General features: G+C 35.9%; 1 protein-coding gene across 1 annotated transcript in view; it reads right to left on the reverse strand.

Annotated features, from left to right (window-relative positions):
- LOC141575620 (uncharacterized) overlaps positions 1–19,218 on the reverse strand; it is a 75,440-nt gene that overhangs the window by 24,136 nt on the left and 32,086 nt on the right. The window contains exon 4 of the mRNA XM_074355266.1: positions 18,612–18,741. The gene's annotated coding sequence lies outside the window, so the exon portion shown is untranslated. The remainder of the gene's footprint in view (positions 1–18,611; positions 18,742–19,218) is intronic.

Here is a 19,218-nt window from a genome sequence, read left to right on the forward strand (position 1 = left end):
AACTGTTGCTAAAAATTGTGCTGGTCAATTTCATATCCCATTTGTTCCTTTTCTGTACTTTACATCATTGACAATATTCTCCAACTGGGGAAGGAGGAGTGCAGAAGCAGTTTTGGACTATGTTTTAAAACTATTTTAAAATTACACTTTCTATTAGCTATAATTTTGTATTGTTTGCTTCTTGGTGGCATGGGAGGGAAGGAGTACCTGTGTAGTTGTGAAATTTAAAATTAGGTGAGCTCGATAGACATACTGTACATGTTTTGTTTTTTAATCGAAAGTAAACATCTATCTTACTGTCAACAATGAACTAATTAACTGGTGTATGTTAAAAATAAAATTTTGAACTCCCAGTCTGTCCCTTCCCACCCCCCTCCCCCTTGGCAACCACAAGTTTGTATTCTATGTCTATGAGTCTGTTTCTGTTCTGTGTGTGTGTTCATTTTGTTTTTTTAGAAGTGACTTTGAACCTCAATAAGCTTGTGAGAGCGTCATTTTGGTGAGCAAACAGTGAAATTAAGACAATGATCAAGTAGTTCCACACTGACAGTAAAAAGAAATAAGAGAATCAAGAAAATTGTCCATAAAAAGAAAATCAGTCTATTTCCTGTATCACATGTCAGTCTAGGTTACAGCAGTAAAGGCACATTTTGCAATACCGAAGCCTTGTGACTTTTATGTGATTGACATAAAATACGTATTCATAGCAATCTTACAGCCCTAACCAGCTGATTTAACACATCATGTACCAGAAGTGTTTGATGATGCTTTCTTAAGGCTTTTCATTTTTATAAAGTGAAGCAACCTTGATTGATAGTATGAAGAGGATATAAAAGCTGTAGATGTTGATTTATTTCAACAGCTATACTTATGCAAGATAATGATTTCTTTTAGATATTCTGCTTTCTGTGCTGTATTAGGTGTCAAACTTAGTTCTTTCAAAGAAATTGTATCCCCAAATCAGGGCTTATATCTGTCATTTCTACATCTGTACTCCCTGAAGATTCTATTTATGTTCATTTTAAATATTAATAGTAGGGTTTAGAAACAGTGTTAAATATATAGAAATGTGTTTTTTTCCTTTACATAATGAACACACTAAGAACAAGGATAGCACATCTCTCTCTCTCTTTAAATTTGTGTGTGTGTGTATATGAGAGAGAGAGAGAGACAATTTTGCCATATAAATAAAATTTACCAGTGTTCAAATGAGCTCAAAAGGATTATCTCATTTATTTCTTGTGAATTTTCAACAGTCTTGATAGTGTAAGCCCTTTCAGATAAGAAAACAACAATTATGACATTTTTAAAAAAGTGCATACACCTCAGTTCTCACAAGGCCAAGATATAAACCTATATACTCAGGTAACAAATTGTTTTATTTATTTTTTGTTGCTTATTTATTCTGCAATTGAAGCATTATTGATTCAAGTGTTAATTAACTGACACAAAAGATATATTATCACTAAAAATTTAAAGCATAACATTTTACAAATCTGAAATTTTACTGTTTTTGTCACACTCCCTCTTGCATTACCACTTCATTTTCATTCATTCTTGAGTTACTACAAAAGAATCATGGGCATTTTATTTATTTGTAAGATATCTTATCCTACTTAGTTTAAAGAAATTTAGCGATTTTTAAAAAAAGCACTGATGAATTCACACAGAAAAATATTAGAAAACATCCAATGATAGGCTGCCTACGAGTGACTCCACTTAGATTTAGGACGCACACAGACTGAGTGCAGGAATGGAAGTAAATATTTCAAGCAGATGTTAATGTAAAGAAAGCAAGGGTAGCTACACTTATACCAAACAAAACAGACTTTAAGCAAAAGATAGTTAAGAGAAAAAGAAGCATTACATGATAATGAAGGAATCAGTCCATCAAGAATATATTTGTAAAATTGGGTATAGAAAAAATGTATCTCCACATAATAAGGGCCATATATGATAACTATACAGTGGTGGAAGGTTGAAAGCTTTTCTCTAAGATCAGAAGCAAGACAAGGGTGTCCACTCTCAGAACCCTTATTCAATGTACTACTGGAAGTTCTAGCCAGAGCAATTAGGCACACACCCAAAAAATTAGAGCCATCCAAATTGGAAAAGAGGTAGAACTCTTTTGTAGATGACATGATCTTTTCTGTGGAAAATCCTAAAGACTTCACCATAAAAAACCTTAGAAATAATAATCCAACTCAATAAAGTCGCAGGACATAAAATCAACTGACAACAAAATAGCAGAAAAAGAAATTAAAGAAGCAATCTCATTTACCGTCACACAGAAAAGAATAAAATACCTAGGAATAAACCTACTGAAGCAGGCGAAAGACCTGTACTTGGAAAACTGTAAGGCATTGACAGAGAAATTGAAGACAACACAATCAGACTGGGAGATATTCCATGTTCTGGGATTGGCAGAGTCAATACTGTTAAAATGACCCTGCTACCCAAGGAAACCTACAAATTCAATGCAATCCTTCCTGCTTTGAAGTATATAAATCATGTTAAAAGTACTCCATGTCAGTATTATAAATGAGTACGAATAAAGTACAATATTGCCCAAGGCAATTTACTCCCTCTGAAGAACATTTGTTTCTAAATCTCTTAAATATGGTGTCTGTTATTAGACTTTTATCATTGTTTTAAATTAAATGAAGAAAATTAGAAAAGGCATGGAAAATCTAGAGTGAAGTCATTCTTCTATTTGGAAAAGTGAATCAATCAATCAATTTCCAACAGTCTCAAAAAACTATGAAATAAGTTTGACTGTTTTCCCTTCTAAATCAGCTTTCAGCTGGCAGCTTAAAAGTGCCTTTGCCATGATACTAAAGCCCAGTGATTGTCTCATATATTTTATGTCCTGAATGCCAAATATCATTCAATTTCAGAAATATATTTGGCAGTCATAAAGAGGAGAAATGATTACTTTTACCATTTACAGTAACCTTAAAACTCTTTCCTTTTTTTCTTATTAAAAGTTCCAGTGTAAACTTCTTACAACAGTGGTATAACATTAAATAAAACAATTAATTAATTGATTAATTAAACAATTTCAGTTTTACTTTTCAAGATAACATACTTTACACTTTTTTTTTTTTTTTTTTTTTTTTTTTGCTATGGTTAAATTCCACCTTTTCTGAAGAAGGAACAATACCTCAACTCCTTTAGCAATATATCATTTGTTTCCACAGACTTTTCAATTTTCTCACTGGCACTGTTTCTCACAGCACAACCAGACATTTCTGGTAAGGTCGCCATCCCAGGAAACGTACATCCTTAGCAAGCTAAGAGGGACTCAAATACCCATTTGAATCCCTTTTGCTTTTTTAAATAGTTAAAAACTTAGTTAATGTTTAATCATTCATCTGTTTTAATACAAATCAAGCATTATTTTTTAGCATTTTGTTATATTATTTAAAGTCATCTGTGGTTGCATTTTGCTATTATCTAAATATTTAAATGTAGTATTTGTTAAATATATTTCCTATCTGTAAAGTGTATATCCAACTGAATAGTTTCCCTAAAAAAAAGCAATGTTTTTGTATAATCAATCTTTACCACACTGATTCAGTCTTTACATCCAGAAACTTAAATGTTCCACCTGTTTCCCCAAATCAACTATTGAATATTTTTTCTTAAACATACTTCATAAGTCTAGTTTCTTATAAATAATTTCTTATAATATCCTATGAACACTGGTTTTCCCTATATAAACTGCTGTAACTGTTGAGTATTCCTTCTAATAAATAACCATTGGAGTAGAATATGATTTTCCTCAGACTTTGGCTCAAAATATAATAATCAACTCAATGTGTTTACTTATTTTATTTCAAGTCAAGTTAGACATATTGAAGCAGTCTTTCCAAAGCAAATTTTCTAGCCTTAGAAATTTGGTTAAATGATACTATTTACAAACCATTTTTTAAAAAGTTTAGAACATTGATCAGAATATTTTATTACATGAGAAATATTTAAAGAAATCAACCTATGCATTTGATTAGTCATTAAGTAGAAAACAAGTGTAGCTATGCTAGATTAATAGCACTGAACTGCAAAATAAATAAAGCTCTAAAAATAAGCTAATTTGGCATGAGTTGATAATAACCCACTTCACTGATGAACATGAGTTTAAGACATATTTTAACTCTTTGCCCTCATAAAAAAGACCAAATTGAACCAAATTAAAAATAAAGAATTCACCAAGGCAACTTTCCCTTTGGGAGTGATTTTAGGTAACTTTATTTTTCGCTCGGGTTTTTCTTATATCTACCTTTTACATCAGTAGTCTTAATGAGGAAATTCAGGGACAATGAGTTGTTCTGGGTCAGTTGTGGTCATTTAAAGTTTAGCTCATTCACCCAGAATGACACCACTGAGTTCCTGTCATCATTACTGAAGTTACAGAAAATGAGTATTAAAAGTACGTGATTGACTTATTAGAATGTTGTGACATAAGACAAGCACATAATTTTTTAAACTGAAATTTACTTTATGTTTCCTGATTTCTATATTCACTGAGCAAATGGAATGAGTAATTTTACTTTTCTTTGCATGAAAATTTAATGAGGTGATATCACACCATTTGGGTAAAATTATGTCATTTAACTTTGCACCTCATTTTAAGAGTTCCAGTCATCAACATATTGTCAGAAGGAATTTTTGTGAGTTGAGACAAAATGCTTGCAAAAAGACATCCTAACTTTGTGAAGGACAGCTAGAAAGATTAAACAGAGTTAGCTCTCAGGTGACAACCAGGCTGAGGAAGTTTGGTTATTGACAAAGAATTAGCGAAGGAAATTCCTTTCTCTCTTTTGATAACAGATGCAAGAATAATTAGAAACTGACCCAGACATGTTCATAGTAAACCTATTAAAAATAAAACGGCAGCAGCCAGCAAAAAACTGTCACATTTATTCTTTCAATACATACAACATTCTTACAGCGGCCACGCATTTGCCAGCAATTTTCATTCCCTTTTCTGCTCAACCCCTGATTTAGGCCAGAAGAAATTATGAAGAGCTGGGGACAGGAGGTGGGAAATATACTTAATATATTTGAAACATATACAAATATGCTCAGATAGCTACAGCTCTCTTTTCTCTCTCCCTTTGACTCTCAGTCTAAGGAAACAGTCCCTCCTGGTGACAGGGAGACAGTATCAGCGAATCTAAACTTTGAGTGACTATTGTTCATTAGAGCTTCTCTAATCATTTTCAGCTAGTAAATTTATTTTTGTGCTAAAAATAAATCTTGAAATTTCTGTGTACTTATTTCCTGTTGCTGCTATAATAAATTAGTATAACATTAGTAGTTTGAAATATTTATTATTTTATATTTCTGGAGATGAGGCATCTGAAATCCATCCTGCCGGGATCAAGTCAAGGTTTTAGGATGGCTCTCAGGGGAGACTTGTTTTAGTGCCTTTCTGGCATCTTGTGGGTACCCACATCCCTTGGCCAGTGGACTCTCCCTGCATCTTCAGAGAACATCACTCCAATCTCTGCCTGCCACCACATCACTTTCTGTGTCCCTGTCTCCTTCTGGGGCCCCATATATGGATTCATGTGATTAAATCAAGCCCATCTGGATAATCTAGGATACTCCCCTCCTATCAAGAACCTTGTCTTAACTGTATCTACAAAGTTTCTTTTTCATAAAAGATAACATTCATAGGTTCTTGGGATTAGGACATGCACATATTTCGGGGTGCCATTATTCAACCAACCATACGCTGGATTCCCAGAAACTGCTCAGGAAAGTGATGCCTTCAGTTTATGTGGTATCTACTTCTGATGCTCCTGATCACAGATACTATGGCCTTAACTCCTGTTCATGAGCATCTGGAGGGAAAGGCACTGTCTTGATCTAAAATACAACACAAATGAGATTCATGTCAATCACCACACTTTTAAAAATAGTTTTGCCAGTGATTTCTTTTAAATTTTTAAGAGGCAACTTGTAAATTGTAAAAATTTCTCCAAGGGTGATTTTTTTCCTATTCATTTTTCTGTGTCATTATTAATGAAGACATATTGGCACTTTTACTTTCTCTGAGGCATTTCAAGTGTTTATATTTGTTTCTTACAAATATAAGCGTTTCAACCATTCACAGAAATCGCACTAATTTAGAGAAATTAAGCTGTCACTTCTTATAGAGCTGTTTTAATTCACTTTATCATTTGATATAAAAATTCTACTGAAAAAAAGCAAGAGAAATAATAAAATATATGCTTATAACTTCTTCCATTCTTGCTCTTATAATGGTATGATATAAAATCAAGTCAAATTTTAAGTGTGAGAGAATTTTTTGAATATATTCATGACTTACATCCCTCTTAAATTTCTCCCTATGACAAGACTAGAGCTAGTTGATTAATAATCAGTAGGAAATGTGTGGAGTCACAAAATACTACTCATCACAGACCAGTTTACACCTGCATGGACAAGTGACAGTGACATAAGCACACCTCCTGAGTGTTTTTATTTTTGTCTTGGAACAGCTATTAAGACACCTATACATTTCCTGTACAAAAGCTATTGAGAAACAATAGAAGCTGTGAGGTAACTTCAATTTCCCTTCATCTTTCTAAGCTGGGACTCTGTGTCGCTTTATTACTGCCTGCCGCCTAGCTACAAACGATAATTTTCTCCAGCTCAGAGAAATTGTCTATAATTTGATTAATTATTGCTTCTCCTTCATGTGTTCTTTTTACTCTTTCTAGAGCTGCTATCATTCACGTGTTAGACCAGCTCGATCTATTCTTCCAGATGCTCAGCTTTCTTCATCATGTCATTGCCTAATTTATCCACTAAATTCTTCAACAAATAACTCTTGAGCTCCTACTGTAGATAGTTATTCTTCCAAGTAGGTGCATATTTTGATGAACAAATTCCTTTCTCTCACGTAGTTTATCTTTTAGTGGGAGATGACAGAAAAGAAAAATCAGATATATTTCAAGAGAAACATAAAGCAAATGAAAGTGGACAGGAAGCTCTGGTAGTTGCTTTTCCCTCAAAGTTTGCCAAGGACAACTTCATGGGCAAATTACCACCAGTCTAGCAGAAATTTAGAGTAAGAGTCATGTATACAGCATAGAGGTCAAAGCAGGTCCCCGTTTCTTTATTTTTAACTCCTCTTTAAAATAGTTCTTCCATTGAAACATTCTAGATTGCTGTAACTTGAGTCACTATTTCCCTTTGAATTTTTAAAATTAACTTTAATTCAAAAGTGGTTTGTAGCTGCAGTTTTGCTGTGTACACAAAATGTCTTTGTTCTCCTTTGAACCTCTTTCCATATTTTAACTATAGTTATCTAAGTTGTCCTCTCTTTTCTCCAGAGACTCTAACCCCTTCAAATTGTATCCATTTTATTCTAACCCATTTTTATCCCTTCCATCCTTAAATTCAAAACTGAGTAGATTCTTTGTGGTAAAGGAGATGGAGAATACCTAAGTAGACTGATTCTGACCCACCTTCACTAGTGAAAGTGTACTGATAACGTACCCACTCTCTTCTGCCTATTGTCCCAGTGTTCCTTATACTAACTTACAAATGCTTACCTAGCTGACAAAGTCAGAAAAGTCTGCAGAATTGCTTTGTTGAGAGAGGCTGAGACCTAACTCATTTTAGTCACACAAGGTTTCCACCGACAATTTTGGTCAAAGAAGGCAGTTGCTTTAAATATGAGGAGAGAAGTGAGAAACCCATTTCAGATCATTATTTGCCTAGAATAGCCAATGGATAGTTATATTTTATACAAACTATTATTTTATAATCAACATGAAAATGTTGCAGAAACCTGAATTCTGTTGAGAGACAAAGTGACACTCGGAGGGTTGGAGTACTCGGGTTTATTTCACCTGTGGGCCCAGAGGAGTTAACACTCCAAGCTCTGGACCCCATTTGTAGGTTTACACAGGACTTTATAGGGTTTTAGGTTTTGATTAAGTTTGCACCATGTGCAAATTAGGTGTTAGAAATGGACCAATCTGGAACGAGCTTTTGAGAACCAATGGAATTTTAGGGGTAAGTTTCATTTTCCTAGAAGCAAGCAGATTTACAGAAGCACAAAAGTGGGAAGGCAGTGGCCTTGCCTTGGAGGTCTTGCTGGTCCCTTTGTGGGTTTTTACCCTTAAAAACTATTAGGAAACAGAGAATATTTTCAGGAGACTGGAGGGTAAGTGGGATATAAATGATTATGATGAATAGGTTAAAGGTATCATTTTCAGTGGTAAAAAGGGAGATAATATATGGAAAAGCAGAGAGGAATTGCAAAGATACACATAAAGAAAGAAAAGAAAGATAATGGAAATAAAATATCTCAGTGGAAAAGCTAGGAGAAAAGAAAGAAAACAACTTTATCCTCTCCCCCTGTGTTTGTTTCTCAAGATGATTTCCTATAACTGCCTTAAAAGCATCTCCATTATTGGGCTGCATTTTGTCAGTTAGGCCAATACTTATTGGACAATTGGCTTTACTCTCTTTCTTGGACAGAGTTCCCCAAACTTTGTTCAATTACCAATGAAATACATGCTACTCATTTTAAAGAGAAGTGTCAGGCTATGAGGGGACGCAGCATCCAGAAGTGCAGAATAATGTCAGCAATCCCAGAGCAAAATGGCATCACTGGCATTGTGGTAAATCCTTCAGTAATACAGAGATGCCGGCATTAATTGCAGCTGTTTATTTTTTAAGTGTAGAGAACTCATAAAATAAAATAAAAAATCAGTGAATGTAAATATTTAATACATTTCAAATACAAGTTGTTAGAATAGACATTTTTTCAATGTATCTAGGAAATTATAAATTTTATAAAATAAAACAATGTATAATGCCATTGTAAGTGAATGGTAGAAAATTATTGAAGCAATGCATTAAATAATGAAGTAACCATAAAACATAGAACAAAACAAAGAAACTTGAAAATTAAATATTATTTGATTTTTTTAACAAGCTAGCTTCAAAGACAGTATGCATCAAAGACAGTGTCCCTTTTGGCTACTTAGTATATCCTTGCTTAAAAGTTTTCAGCTGCTGAAATAGCTCTTTGAAACTCAATACTATTCCTGGAAATTGAAAGGAGATAGTTGTAAATTAACTCAAAATTGTTTTCTCTGACTCTGTAATCTTGAAATACTCTTATCACTTGTTTGAGGAATTGGAGGAGGTTCTTGGTGTATTTTGGGGTGGGGGGCTGAACTATTCTATTATAAGTAAGTTGTAATTTTTGTCTCAAATAGAGCTTTGTGTTTACTTTTGTCATCTTTGGATTCATCGTGTATAAATGAAGATTCCGATGCAGAGTTACTTGTATCAATTTCAACACTGTCATGTTCCATTTCTTAGAAAAAGCCTTTGAAGTAAGTAAAACCATTCTTAAAATAGAAGCTTTGCAATATTGCTGGATGCTCAGTCTGAGACTCTTATGGGCACAGACAAGTGTATAACAATAGATCACTCATTTCATCAGTTTATCTTTTTGGCATAAACTGGACAACTGAGTCACTATCCAGATCTAAAGACACAATGCATCATATTTCATAGGTTCTTCAAACCTTAAAATTAAGTTATCAGAGCAAGTCTCTGTATTTTGGCCATTCAAATGAGCATGATAGACTTTAATCCCAGGAGACAGAAAGTCAATATTAAAAATAATAAAACAGCCATTTCTCTGGCTTACTGTGTCCTTAGACTGTGGCACAGAACATCATAAATGCATAAAATATAATGATAGAGAGTGATAAGGGCTATAAAATTTAAAAAATAAGGACAGGTTAAAGCAGAGAGAGTAGTGGAGAAGAGCTGTTTTAGAAATGTTTATTAAACTCAACAAGAAAGACATCTTTGAGGAGATGGTATTTGAGTAAAATCCTAAATGAAATGAACATTGAGCACCATAATTTCTGGTTAAAATGTGTCATAGATAGAAAACCAACAAATACAGGGATTTGAAGCAGATGCTTAAGGTATTCAAGAAACTTCTTGTGGATCAAAGTGGCAGAAACTCAGTACTCAGAGGCACTGTAGTAGAAGGTAATGGGGGAGGGAAAGGCAGAGACAAAATACAGCCAGCATGATACACATTTAAAGTACTTTAGATTTTATTTAAATGTTACAGGAACCCACTGAGGGAGAGTGGCAGGGGAGTAACATGATTTTAAAACAAATACATTCTCTTGTGTACAAAAGAGATGATAAGGAAGAAAAACATTTCAATTCTGCTTTATCTGTAGCTCTCACCATTCAAATGATGGCAATTCTGCCTTTTAACTGCTCAGCTAAAAACTATAGAATCATTAATTATACTCTTTTAAACTCAAACCAGTATAAGGGAATATCCTATCAAGTCCATCTTAAAAGTCCATCCATAATCTAGCCACTTCTTACATGTCCCCTCTCCCATCCTGCTTCGAATCGCTATCCTCTCCTGCCCAGATCACTGCATTAGCTCTTAACTGAGCTCTTCACATCTATCTGTCCTTCTCTACAGTTGTTCTCCAACATGGCAGCCAAAGCATCCCTTTAAAGTATATGCAAAATAAGTCACCCACTTGCCAGCAGCCCTGCTGTGCTTCCTATTCACCGTAGGGTAAAAGTCAACGGCCTTAAAATGGCATTCCCGGTCAGCACGTGCCCGCAGCTCCAGTTTCCTGCCCATCCGCACTGCTTCCCCTTGTCTTCCCCTGACCTGCCACACCAGCCTCATGAGTAGGATCTGAATAGACAGGGACTTGGCATTGGGTTCTCCCTCTGCTGTGAACGCTCGAGATAGCGGCGTGTCCCTTCGCCTCACTCAAACCACCGCCCAGACACTCGCTTTCTCAATGAGACATTCACTCACCATCCTACATACAGTTGAATGGGGAGTCAAAGCAGGGACGGAACGTGGGAGGCTAACGAGATTTCCAGATGAGAAATTTTGGTAGTTTTAACAAGAGAGTCACTTTTATATAAATAAGTGAATAAATGTAAATAGTAAATAGTAAATAGAAAAAAGTAAATAAATGAATAAAAATGTTCATACACATGATATATATTTATGGGGAACTTAAAAGATTTACTGATATACCAGCAGCAGGCTGAAAGACAAATGAAAGAAATGATGGATCAAATAAAGAACACTGGCAGAAAAGCAAGTTTAATCCTGGGATTAAAAGTCAACCACAGGGAGGGTATAGTTCAAGTGGTAGAGTGAATGCTTAACATGCACAAGGTCCTGGGTTCAATCCTGAGTACCTCCTCTAAAAATAAATAAATAAACCTAATTACCTCCCTTACCAAAAAAAAAAAAAAAAAAAAGCAAAAATCAACCATTTCTTCATAATATATGAAGTTTGAGATGCCACATCAGGTTTGTATGGAAATGGACACCAGTTTACCTGGTTGGATGCAGAATTAAACCGGTTTGGTGTTTTCAGGTCAACAAAACATGAAACAAGGGAGATACAGAATTTGAAACTGAATATACATGTATGCTGAGGGTGATGAGCAGAGAAGAGGAATTTCAACCAGGTAACTAGAGGTACGTGTTGGTGGTAGGAAAACATGACAGAATTTCAATATTAGGATATGTGATTGAGTGAGCTTGAAGTACATGAAGTGATGATCAGAGAGTGGAAACATTTAAATCAAGGTGTTGCAGGGCATGTAATTACAGGTCATGATGAATTAAAAGCCATGACCACGGGAAATGGACCAAGACCAGGAGGAGGAGGGGAAAATATCATAAAATAATTGTCAAAGGATTTAAGCAACCAAGATGGGCGAATTTGCAAGATAGGTACTGATATCATGAAGAATGCTGACAACAGTGTTAGAGAAAGGGACACAAGCCTGGGGATGGACAGGAACTAAGAGGAGAGGAGATGCTTGAAAGGAGCCTTGGGAGAAAGAAACAGAGTTCGAGGGAGAATGGTCCACGGCATAGCCATTGATGAACATGGACAGGCTTTTGAGGGGGAAGAAGAGAAATGGTGTAGATATGGCAACAAATGAATAGAGCCACCCAAGAGGACTACAGGTCCTCAGGTTTCAGTCAGAAAAAGAAATGAAAAAATGCAAAGAGAATGTGGCATTGGGAAATTTGCTGCTGACAAAATGAGATCCTGAGGGAACAGTGTATTGGATACTGAAGTGTTGGAGGCTGTGCAGAGCAGACTGGCACTAAGGTTCATTTGATATGGTGTCCCCTGGAAGATGTAGAGCTTACACGGTACTAATTCAAACCTTACGTACATAGCTCTGTACTAACTTCTGTCGTGGTGTCTTATTATTTATTATTTGCAGAGAAATAAGTAGGTCCAGGAGTAATGGAAGAAAGGATTATACATGTATTTTCAAAATGAACCACTAGGGGGCCAGGTGGCAGGGTGACCTCTATACCAGTCCCCGGGGAATACAAAATTATATTCATGGTGGCAGAAACTATTCGTGATGGTAAAATGTCAATGGTGTCCCAGATACTTTCAATTGTAATAGAGTTTCAAACCATAACCTGAAATATTAATATTGTGCTTAAACTTTAACAAATTTTTTCTCAGTTAAATTGCAGAATGATTTATTTGAAAGGGAAAGTTGGACTTACACATACAGCTACTGATTTCAAGGAAAGAAAAATATAGCCACTAAGCTTTTGAGATAATTAACCCCAAGAGATTGAGGTTTCCTGTTGGTTAAGAACTAGTGAGCCACCAAGTGGAAACATTCCATTATTAGCAAACTCCTCATCCAAAAGTGTGATTGTTTTTTTTCCCCAAAATTAATGTAAAAATGTAACTTTATTATATGTTGAAAGGAAATCTGTCTACGTATACATTTCTGTGGTCCAACACTCTATTTCAAAGTCACGATGCATGCTTAATTAGGTTGATTTGTGACAGAAACTGAAAATGCTAACTCTCTCCAGGGCTGACATGGTGAGACATCACACAGACTAATGAAATGCTGAAACTGACTTGAGAAAAAAAAAACATATTTTAATACATTGAATTGACACATAAGTTGGGCAAGCTATAATTGCGACTCCGTGAGTAGGAAACAGGAAAAAACAAAACAAAACAAAACAAAACAATAAGCTAAGAGAGTAAAATAGAACATCATTATTCCAGGAAATATCTTTGAATCTGAGGGTAGAAAATAAAAGGTTCAGAAAGCAAAAATCTGTATATAGAACAAAAATTCTGCTTTTTTTTTTAAAAGCATAGTGCTTATTTTTCCAATATCGAGTTTCTGGCATATTTTACAAAAGTAACTCTCAGTAAATATTTGTTTAAATGATTGAGTTTCAGGCTGGAAAAAAAAGACAAACTGATGTAAGAGAAAGACACTGAGTAGTTTCATTAACATCGATTTCCTGATTTATGTTTCCTCATTTCATTCCAAATATTCAGAATGTGATCATCTTTATATGTAGAAAATATTAGAGGCATTACATTCAGTAAATATTAAAATAGGCAGGTGTGTGTCTCTGTGCTGTGTGTGTGTGTGTGTGTGTGTGTGTGTATGTGTTTGTGTGTGATGGCAGTACCAGCAGTGTCTCCAAGCCCTCATGTGGTCTAGTGGTCCAGGCCCTTCCCGCTCTGGTGCGCAGCCGAGAGCTCAGAATCTGCCTGCCAGGTCATGATGCCCCTCTGGCCACTGCCCAGCGCTCCTCAGAGGGCTGACCCGGATCCTCAGCACTGACTCTGGAGGAGCTTCCGGGCTGTCTATTGAGCTCCCTGAGCACCTGACCAGCCCACACACCCCTGACTTAATGCCGATTCTCACAACTGCCCCCCTCTGACCTATCTTCGAGGCCACCAGCCTGAACCCCTGATCACCATTCACCACAGAAACCTCCCAATCATGTTCCATCCTCCTCCTTAAACATCGCAGTTATTTGATGGTACCTTCCCTGTCTCCTCCTGTGCTGTCCTTAACAGCTAACCCTCCTGGGCGCTCTTCTCATTCTAATTCAGTGATTGACAACTTGCCCATCACACCTTCCTCTGATACAATCCCAGTCTCACTTAGTTATTTCAATATCTGCAGAGTTGACCCAGTTAGAACCCTAGCTTCTCAGAGGAGGAGGCTGTCTCAGCTCAAAATCTCAGTCTTCATTCTACCTGCAACCTACTCCCACTGCAGGGTTGTCCATGCTCCAAAACCATCACACGTGATGTTCCTGCCATCATCTTAATGTCAAAGATCTCATGCTCCATCAACGGCCTCATTCTCCTTTTTAGCTCACTCCTTCTCATGCTCTGAAAACAACTCTTCAACCCCATAATCCATTGCCCCTACCAACTCTCAAATGTCTTTTAGTCTCTCCCTGTACCCTTACCTATTGAATTAGATTATGTGGCTCATTTCTATATTCACTTCTTGCATATGCCTGAAAATCCCCTGCCCTCTTCTCTCCATTACTGTAGCCCGATCAAGACCCAATTTTAGTTGAATTAAACACCCAAGCTGTTTCTTGTGAACATGTGAATAACTTCCCGTATCTGAGGATACTGCACAGTACTGTAGACTGAACTCACTCTTCATCCATGATCACTAGCTTCAAGGAGTCCATTATTGCTGCATATCAGTAATGCTCCATTTTCCTCCTACTCATGTGGATGACTTCACACCTTTTCATTTCACATGACTTCTTATTTTGCTTGAGAAATAGAACAATCAGAAGACACTTTCCAAATGATTCAACCCCACATATTCAAAACACCTAAATCAGTACAAATATCCTGCTTTGTCTCCATTGTAATTGATGTAGTGTCCACCGTCCTGCCTAAGCCTGCTCCTCTGTTTGTGTGCCGCACCCCAGCCCACCTCTCCTACTGTTTAAAGATGGCCAATTTTGAATGTCCTTCAGCTGCCACTCCATTGCTCTATATTCCTAATACCTTTTATAGGAAAAGTCCATTTCTTTCCCTCCATTCACCTGTGAAATGGGTCTACCCAATATTTTCCACACCATTCTGTCTGACTGCTCTTTTCAAGGGAGTCCTTATTTCCAATTTCCAATTGCAAAGATCAGTTCTCATTTCCTCTAACTATATTTAGCCACATTGTTTGAGATAATATAGCACTGTCTTAATATTCTTAAAGTATTTCCTATTTCCTGTGATGATTTTTATAGCCCTGACTCACTGACTGCCACTTCTTAGTTTTATTTTCCTGTCCTTTAATTTCCTCAAATAGAAGAGTGCCCAGGGTCTCATCTGCAGACCTCCCACTTCCCTGTCCAAGCTCCCTTCAAGGTAACCCATCCAGTTTCCTGCTTTAAATGCCATGTCTTTGTTACTGTAATTCAAACACATATATGAAGCTGAGACCTTTCCTCTAGAATGGAAACTTATGCATCTGAATGCCTCTCTCAGGGTTCCCACTTAGCTATTGCAGCCAACATGCCCAAACTGATTTCTTGATTTCCACCCTTCCCAACCATGCTGCTTTTTACACACATTTTCTCATTTTAGATAAATATATTTCAACATTTCAATGGAGCAAAAAAGAAAGCTTAGCATTATCCTCGACTTCTTTTTATCTCTTGATTCACATCCAGTCCTTCAGCAAAATATTGACTCTTCCCTTTAGAAATATATTCCAAATCTGGCCCTTAATTATCACCATCATGTGACTTCCTGGGGGCAGTGTCAGTCACCACCACCTCTAGGATGTACATCATAGCACCTTCCTCACTGGTGTCCTTGTGTCTTCCCTTGGGGTCATACAACAATATACAGTCTAGGAAAAGGATGGAATGGTTCCTCAAAGCAGCACCTGCCAACTAGAATGGAAGTCTCTTGAGGGCTGGGCATTCCATCTGTTACACTTGGCTTTTCTCTACTGCTGTAGAAGAGGGTTTCACTGTTATGAGAGACTCTTCAAGTATTCTTATGTTATATCTTTCATTTTCTGCAATTACTGTAGCTCATAAACTCCATTTTATTTTCAAATTATTAGCACTCCCAACTAACACATCCTTCAGTAGTTTCAGAGAATCATCGACTTTCTATTCCACCTGCCTGATGACTCCAACACATCAATTATCCCTTTTCCTTTCCCACCAGGTTGCACTTGTGCCCCCCATGCTCCCAGTTTGTAGGCACAGGTGAAAATGAGCTCCTGTCTAACCCTGTGTTGCCTGTGGTCAGGAGATGCCAGTTGAATTCTTATGCCTAATGTCTTAGTGTCTTTCTCAAGCAAGCACTTTTATTTCCTCTCTCATCTAATCATAGGAATTTAGATCCAGTCCATCTGTGCAAGTACAGAAACTGATACCATCATCACCTTTCTATTCTCCTCTCTTCATTTTACTTCTTCCCCAGCTCCACACTCCCCCCAACCCCGGATTCAGAATAGAAGAGAAAATGCTTGGGTTGAGGTGTGTGGATATAGCAGGGGAGAAGATAAAGGAGGATCTTCCTCATTGGTGCTGTTTGAGTTCAGTGCAGCATCTCAAGAATTTGGTAGAAATACACATTTGCAGTCCTCATGGGTCATATTGAATTAGAAACTCTAGGGGCAAGAGACAACTATTTTTGTTTTAAACAGCTCTTCAGGAGAGTCTAACATAGCTAAACTCTGGTGCAGATAGTGTGAGAATCACTTTTAGAAAAACACGCATTTTAAGATAACAATGCACAGATAATTTTTTTGCTAAACGCATTTAAATCAAAGGGCTTTTGTTTTTATTTTTAGTGATTCTCTTAATTTCCTTTGAGAAAAGAGAAATAGTCTTTCAGACTACTTTTTGTCACTGTTTTAACTTCATGCTTTATTAGTTTATATTGATGACATAGCCGTCACTTCATTCTGAGTCAAAGTTAGGGAATTTTCAACTATCCGTGATGAGTTGTGGGAGGGATGAGAATCTGGGTGCTGGAATACTGTTTTTGTGCTTCAGATTTCACCACATTCTTACTGATTTCTGAGCTTGGATTTTCTCCCTTCATTTGAATTGGACTGTGCTATTTCTGACTCATTAACGCAGTTTAGTTTTTACTCTCCTGTCACTTCCCTAATATTTCCTAATATCTCCTGTCAAGCTTTATTAACCAGAAGTCTAATTTAGCCAAAGGATGAGACAATGTTTTTAATTATGTAGTTTTAAATGAGCACAATGTATGTTGTGCTTAATGTAAATTCTTAAAGAACATGGGCAATTTCAACAATTAGAACACATATGTACTGGCTCATATTAATTTCATGAGTTGTTCATTAATTTCAAAGTTGTTACAACTTGTTACTTACTTGATGTATTTATCCTAGAGAAACCTAACTTGTATCCTTATAACATTCATCCTATCAAAAACATGCTTTATAAAACATTCAAGATCAAATTCCATAATTTTGTTTATTAATGATAGAAAAATAAACTGAGGCATGACAGTAATACCTCTAGCTATCTCATTTTCCCTTTGATGATAAAATTTAAAACAAAGCCTTCTAGACAACCAGAATCATGCTAATAAGGGCCAATAAAATTATCATATTTGACAAAGAATGAATTTTATATATAAAGGTACATTTACCTCATTTCTATAATGCTATCCATATTTTTAAAAGTACATTACTTTTGTAAGTAGATTCACAAATATACTAGCACTATAAGGCTTAGAACCAGAAATTATAATTAAAAGGTCAATATCTTTAAAAGGATGGATTTATTGGTAAGTGAATATAAGATTGCATGCACTCACTAATTTCTAAGGTATTGAAATGATGAGGTTTCTCTTCATTCTCTTTTGAAAATGTCAAATTTTAAAAACTGATTTTATTTTTTTGGTAAACTTGTGTTTAGATTCCTTTGAAATTGCTCAAAGTACTGTCTACTGTACATCTGTGATGTACACGAATGCTTCTTTTCAGTGTGTCTTAAGGCTTTCCTGTATCAGAGCTTTTAATTTTCTTTTTTTATGAATATTCTAAAATTTTGAGGCTGTTTACTGCCCTTCATTAATGCCCGACAGAACTTACTTTAAGCAGCTGGATAAAAGTCAAGCAAGAGTGAACAGTACAAATTGTACTTCTTAATGTTGTGAGGAAGTGTCTACAAAGCTATTTAAAATGGTCTAAAATTACAGGCCCAGATAACTAGGTCACTTCTGTCATTCAAAAGTTGGTAATTTTTAGCAAGTTTTTATTTAAATAAGGCACTGCTTCCTAAAACTTTGCCTAAAGATCCTAAATGAAAACTACCAGCTGAGATCTGTGAATTGCAGAAAGAGATAATTACTCTACACTTTCAAAATATAATATTAATGTTGTATGTGTGCAGTAGAAGTAATACAGTGGATACTTACATCACCTCTTCTTTCTAAACCTTCAGATATTATTCAGTTATCCTACAAAATTCCATTATAAAGCAAAATATATGTTTTATAACTGTATGTTCAAATTCTGTCTGAGAATTTCTCAAGGATTTATTTAAAACCAATACCACAATGTTTAAATATCCCATAAAAACACATTCACATTTTTCTACTTTAACTGGAAATAACATATTGTAAGCCACTAAATAAAATTTAAGCTTGAAACAGAACATTGCTTTATTTCAGCCCACATGGCTTTAAAATTCATATATTTTTGTTTAAAAGTAGGAAATTAAGTAATCCTACCTGCAATGATCATTTTTGTCATATTTAATACTTGTGGCATCAGTCTTGCAAAGAAATGACTCATGTGGTGTTTGAAGTTGCTTACAAAGCAACTTGCTGTCAATATTGGTGAACACATGCATATGACATCCTAGAAAAGATTAAAAGGTAATTTTTTACAGAAATGTTCAGGTATTTCAAATATAATGAATGGATTCTTACATGGGGAGGGGAGAAAACTATTTACATGAGCAGGTAGTAGAATTTCTCAGTGTAACAATGTGGAAGGTTCTTTTTTCCCAAATATCCCAACTCATTTCCCATGTCACAACCTGTTCCTACCATGGTATTTCAACACTCCCCTAACTAAGAGTTGAGGACTGCACTTCTCTCCTTGAGTGGAAGCAAGCTGTGACTCTGGGGAAAATATCTTCTGTGACTTTCAAAGCTAAGTTTAAAAGACCTCTGATTGTCTTGGGAGGTTCGCTATTGGAACCCAGCCACCATGCTGTGAGGAAGGCCAAGCCACATGGAGAAGTTATACTTAGGGTTCTGGCTGGTAGTTGGGTCTGGTTGACTGCCAGTATCAACCACCAGACATGTAAGGAAGTCATTAAAATATGAATAT

Source organism: Camelus bactrianus, chromosome 3 (assembly GCF_048773025.1).
Source record: "Camelus bactrianus isolate YW-2024 breed Bactrian camel chromosome 3, ASM4877302v1, whole genome shotgun sequence".
NCBI lineage: Eukaryota > Metazoa > Chordata > Mammalia > Artiodactyla > Camelidae > Camelus > Camelus bactrianus.